This window comes from Anabrus simplex, chromosome 6, assembly GCF_040414725.1.
Source record: "Anabrus simplex isolate iqAnaSimp1 chromosome 6, ASM4041472v1, whole genome shotgun sequence".
In the NCBI taxonomy this organism is placed as follows: domain Eukaryota; kingdom Metazoa; phylum Arthropoda; class Insecta; order Orthoptera; family Tettigoniidae; genus Anabrus; species Anabrus simplex.
The window spans coordinates 128,600,285-128,606,284 of record NC_090270.1 but is presented as its reverse complement, the minus strand read 5'-3'; the positions used below and the strand labels follow the sequence as shown (position 1 = coordinate 128,606,284).

Below are 6,000 nucleotides of genomic sequence, written 5' to 3'. Positions count from 1 at the left end.
GGTGGTTTACAATTTTCACACCCGTCAAACGCTGGTGTTGTGCCTTAATAGTCCACGGCCGCTTCTTTGCCACTCCTAAGCCTTTCCTATCCTATCGTTGCCGTAAGACCTATCTGTGTCGGTGCGACGTAGAACAAATAGAAAAAAATATCTGAACTCAATTATTTATTACGCTACAGTGTACTTTATTTTATTAAGGAATTTATTCCGCCTCTGTGGTGAAGTGATTAGTGTGATTAGCTGCCATCCCTGGAGGCCCGGGTTCGGTTACCGGGTCTGCCACGGAATTTGAAACGTGGTACGAGGGCTGGAACGAGGTCCACTCAGCCTCGGTTGGTCGACTGAGTAGACGAGGGTTCGATTCCCACCTCAGTCATCCTCGAAGTGGTTTTCTGTGGTTTCCCACTTCTCCTCCAGGCAGATGTCGGGATGTCACCTAACTCAAGGCCACAGCCGCTTCCTTCCCTCTCCATTGTACATCCCTTCCAATCTTCCCATCCCCACCATAAGGCCCCTGGTCCTTCTCCCCAGTTGTATCCCCGGCTCAAAGTCTCACGCTCCAGGACACTGCCCTTGAAGTGGTAGAGGTGGGATTCCTCGCTGAGTCCGAGAGAAAAACCAACCCTGGACAGTAAAGGGATTTAGAAAGAAAGAAAGAAAGAAAGAAAGAAAGAAAGAAAGAAAGAAAGAAAGAAAGAAAGAAAGAAAGAAAGAAAGGATTTATTGTTTACGTATTATAATCAATGAATGAATACTCCTTTCTCCCAATAATGGTTGACCCCCAGGTGGGGAGAGAGTATTCGTTTGTTTCAATCATCACCATTGCACGGAGTTAGTTTTTGTTAGTGTACTACAAAATACCAAAGATATTTCAATTAGCGAAATGTAACAAGAATGTTTGATTGTTTTTGCTATTTGCTTTACGTCGCACCGACACAGATAGGTATTATGGCGACGATGGGACAGGAAAGGCCTAGGAATAGGAAGGAAACAGCCGTGGCCTTAATTAAGGTACGGCCCCAGCATTTGCCTGGTGTGAAAGTGAGAAACCGCGGAAAACCATCTTCAGGGCTGCCGACAGTGGGATTCGAAATCAGTATCTCCCGGATGCGAGCTCTCAGCTGCGCGCCCCTAACCGCACGGCCAACTCGCCTGGTAAGAATGTTTAAAATATATGTCTTCTACATATGCATGGACGAAGATATCGGACAAGATGCCCGCACACCCCCACCCCTCAGTCACGGATAACCACCAAATGAGGGTGAGAGCATCCGCCCATCGCAATCATCGCAATCACATACAACTAGCTTTGTTAGTCTTGGAAATTATCAAACGTATTCCAATTAACAAACTAATAATAATATTATTGGCTTTACGTCCCACTAACTACTTTTACGGTTTTCGGAGACGCTGGGGTGCCGGAATTTTGTTCCGCAGGAGTTCTTTTACGCGCCAGTAAATCTACCGGCACGAGGCTGACGTATTTGAGCACCTTCAAATACCACCGGACTGAGCCAGGATAGAACCTGCTAAGTTGAGATCAGAAGGCCAGCTGAACCGTCTGAGCCATTCAGCCCGGCAATTAACAAACTGTCAGAACACATAAATAAATTATAATTTACTGATACAGTACCAATTCCATGAACGATTAACGTATTATAGTGAAAGCATATTTCAAGAATAGTTTACCTTTCATGAATGGGGACTGCCTTACTGAGATGGCAAAGGAAGAAAGTGGATTCGTTCCCTCGCCAAGAAATCAAAATTTTATATATGCGAGTTCCACTGCTGTAGAAGCATACGGTTCTCGGGTGCACTCAGCCCAGACTAGGGCAGCGGCGATCGGGTATAGAGCTTTTTCCACTAAGTGCCTAGGTTACAGATTATAGAAATATTTACCTTAAACCACTCTTCTGCTTTAATTACCTTTGCTTTGTTTTAGTATACAAAGTTGTTAAATTATGATCATACTTAGGTTCTGGAATGCAGAAGAAAGTCGATTGTCTGCCGGCAATCTCTTGTTCGTTGAAAATCTCCGAACCAAGTACCGAAACTTTTGATGTTAAATTATTCACTTTTATTCAACGCTCCAGTGATTCTCAGGTATGGTAAAATGCATGAAAATGACTATACACTAACGAACGACAAAGATGTCTTACAATTAAGACATTATTCAAGTGAATTGCCGCAAACGATTTAATAATAACGGAAGATTGAAAGAATAAACTAAGATAAGTATCTCCTCATTTCATCATACTTTAAGCCATTTTCTCATTTAAAAAGTAATTAAATTCATGTTTTTGTAACCTGGGGGCCATGATCAGAGTTTATGTTAGCAATCAATGATGCATCCGCCTTTTTTTTTTTTAGAAGTTGCTTTACGTTGCACACAGGCTTTGGCAGCTGGCAAAATTCCTATCCTCGCCGCTAGATGGGGCTTCATTCATTCCATTCCTGACCCGGTCGAATGACTGGAAACAAGCTGTGGATTTTCATATTCTTTACTTCGTACTGGCACATATTGGTCTTATGGCGACGATGGGATGGGGAAGAGCTAGGAGTCGGAAGGAACTGGCCGTGCCCTTAAATAAGGTACAGCTCCAGCATTTGTCTGGTGTGAACATGAGAAACCACGGAAAACCATCTTCAGGGCTGCCGAGAGAGAAGTTCGAACCCACTGTCTCCCGAATGCAAACTCACAGCAGCGCGCCCCTAAGCGCACGGCCAACTCGCTCGGTGAATGCACCAGTTAAGATATGACATGATAAATGTTAAAATTACTATTTCAGTCTACTAGGCTCTAGGACGTAGTACACACTTTTCGCTAGATGGTTACACATGCACTAAGGTGTTCTGGATTATTTTATTCTCTTGGCTGAGGGTCTCCGGTTCACAGTGTACTGGGTTCGATTGTTGACAGGGCTGGTGATTTTAGCCACATCTGGTTTATTCCTCTTGCTCAGGGACTGGGTATTCATGTTTGTCTTAAGACACACCCCGTAGAAACACCAGTACTGAGCAGTGTGGCTTGAGAGAGAGCATAACTCTGCATTCGGGAGGCGGGTGGGCTGGTCTCACTGTCGACTGTCCTCAGAATGGTTTTCTGTGGTTTCCCATTCTCATTTCCCATTCCAGTTCCGTTTACAGTCCACAGCTAATCCCTTCTAACCCTTCACGGCACTTCACATCACCGTTACCCATCTCCTGGCCAGAGAGAGGCGTTAACCTCTAGGTGGCCCGCCTCACCTTCCCAGCGTAAGGAATTAAAAGCATCACATTATGATGAAGATGATGATGATGATGATGATGATGATGATGATGATGAACCAGTGCGAGGTGGCAGAAAAGGTATCTGATCCTAATTACTGGCCAACACTAAATTGAGCCTGCATGTTCCACTAATCTTGTTCGTTGAAAATCTCCGAACCAAGTACTGAAACTTTTGATGTAGGAAGGTGGCGTTAAAGGAAGAAATGGTGATACATACTGTTGTGACAACGAGGCCCGATCTAAAACTATTGTCTTCACTTTTATTTGCCAGGTTTATCGCCTGCAACGTTCCTATTCGATCTCCCCTGGACATGTTCTCTTCCGACGGAGATGGTATTAGCTACACGAGGCCCAAGAGTTCTTTGTTTTGATGTCTTCAATGGCCTTTCCGTTTTCTTACCTGATGGTTTCATTCATGAAAGGACTGGATCAATTCCCTTTCCTCCTAATGATGAACGTTCAGAAGGTAAATTGTCAATCGATTTTGTGTCCTAACTGTATAATAATAATAATAATAATAATAATAATAATAATAATAATAATAATAATAATAATAATAATAATCTGCCACTTTTTTCACACCCTGGTGGAGCTTCGGGTGCAAGCTCTGTCGCACATGTGGACTTGATACAGTTTTACAGCAGGATGCCCTTACTGACGCAACCCAATGCCGGGAGGGGGGGTGGATGTGTTCAATATTGCATGTTTCTATAGACGTGTGTAGTGTGATGTGTTGCTTGTAACTGAAGAGATGCATGTTGAGACAAACACAAACACCCAGTATCCGTGCCAGCGAAATTAACAACCTGTCGCGACCTGATGAATAATCGAACCGACGACATCGTTACTGACCATTCACCCAAGGATCTGGACAATAATAATAATAATAATAATAATAATAATAATAATAATAATAATAATAATAATAATAATAATAATAATAGCTGGGTTGTAAATGCTTGTCGGCGTCTTGAATTTTACCTGCAGGTGTTCTCTGTTGTGCCGGGAGACACGACACGGAATTGACACATTTGAACACATTTCAAATCCCGTATCTTAGTCGGGACTGAACCCATGATCTTTTATGAACAGTAATTAAACAACAGCGCCTTCGAGGTTGGCTGTAACACTATACGGAATGTGCTCATCTTACCCGGAAGGTGTTGCAGTCTATTACGTGCTAGGAAGCTGAGGGTTTCTGAAACGAGATTTCCACCTCTGGCGCGAACATAGCCTTCATTCAGTCGTCAAAAGAAATGAGTTCGGGTTAGCATCTGGGGGTAAAGACGGTAGGGCATAGACAAAACCACTCTTTCCTATTTATTGTCTAGATCACAAATAGTGAATGCCTTTACCTTCTACTCCTCAACTTTGTGTTCTATAATAAAGTAAATAAATGGAGTCGCGAAAAATGCACTAGAAAGAATAATGGCGCTTGCTGTTGCAGGGCCAACCTCTCCTCTCAAGTATCCATGCTGGCAGAGAGTCTCGCGCCATCGTACGGTGAAGCGATGAACTAGAAGTGCATTCCGCGTGTCGGTGCTAGCAGCGGAGGTCGTGATAAACGCGTGCTTGGGTAGTCAAAAATGTGCAACAAGTGTTTTGCGTTGTGTTTCATCATTCGTGCACATATTCCTGTGTCTGCATTGTGAGTGACAGAAGACTTCATTGAATGATAACGTCGAAAAGTTATTCCTCATGTAGTGTGCTGCGTTTTTCTTTGTTTTTATTGTGTACAGTGGTCGAATAAAAGAAAGAGCTGTCTCCGGTATTGTGTGTGCTTCGTTCAGGATAAAACCCTGCTTGCCGTGTCTCAGGTGAAATCTCAACTACCTTATCTGAACTTCAGTCTTAGCTATGGTAAGCAATTTTTTATACTGCTTAGTTTAGATGCATGTGTTCTATAAACCTGTTTGAATGAATATAGCCTGTTGACAGCCGAGTAGTAACAGATTTATTTTTTGTTCCGTGATAAGAATAGGAACTGTGATAAGAAATATCTACTGAGCAGCAAACTACATGACACTATATCTTGACACTAGTAGGTTGGTTTTTTGCGCGTGTTGTGTCGTCTAAATTTTGAAAAATGGTCCGGTATCTCTTTCTTGGCATTTTGCCCAGATTTGAGCATTCTACCTGCCATGGTATAGTACAGTAATCACTTGCAACACTTGCATTAACCTCCGGTTTGAGTAATTCTTCTGAATGAAATAAATAACATGAGAACACTTCGCTAACCAGTCAACAAGCTTACCTTTTATTGAAAAGAAAAAAAAAGAGTTTTGGTTACAGGATGAATTTGATTGTCATTTTTACTCAGCAAGAAGATTTTTTGTTTGTCATTCCGTGATTGAATTCATTGAGAATGATTATGAAAAAAATGAATTTTGAGAGAATGGATTTTTCTTACCTTTTCTGAAGTGTATGGAAATGAACGTTGTGTGTAAAGAGACTGAGTATGCTGCGAGTGTAGCGCAGTTCTTTGTTGCTCACATTCTGTGCTGATGGTTGCAGGATCGACTACCGGTATAGTAGATTTTTAAGAGTGCTTAAATGCGAAAACCCGCTTTAGTACATGTACTGGTATGTTAAAGAAATGTTTTTCAGGGTAAATTTCCGGCAGTCGGGCATCCTTTAAGTTAGGTAATTGTCAAGAAACGTTGAACCAGTAAATTAGCATAGTAGACGGGGTGGGGGAGATGATCGTTCCGAAAAATCACGAACTAATAG

The 6,000-nt window shown here is 42.3% G+C and overlaps 1 protein-coding gene across 1 annotated transcript in view; it reads left to right on the top strand.

Annotated features, from left to right (window-relative positions):
• The first annotated feature begins 4,894 nt into the window (after positions 1 to 4,894).
• The window catches only part of LOC136875544 (serine-rich adhesin for platelets), a 384,543-nt gene continuing 383,437 nt past the window's right edge, over positions 4,895 to 6,000 (top strand). Inside the window, exon 1 of the mRNA XM_067149096.2 lies at positions 4,895 to 5,130. The gene's annotated coding sequence lies outside the window, so the exon portion shown is untranslated. The remainder of the gene's footprint in view (positions 5,131 to 6,000) is intronic.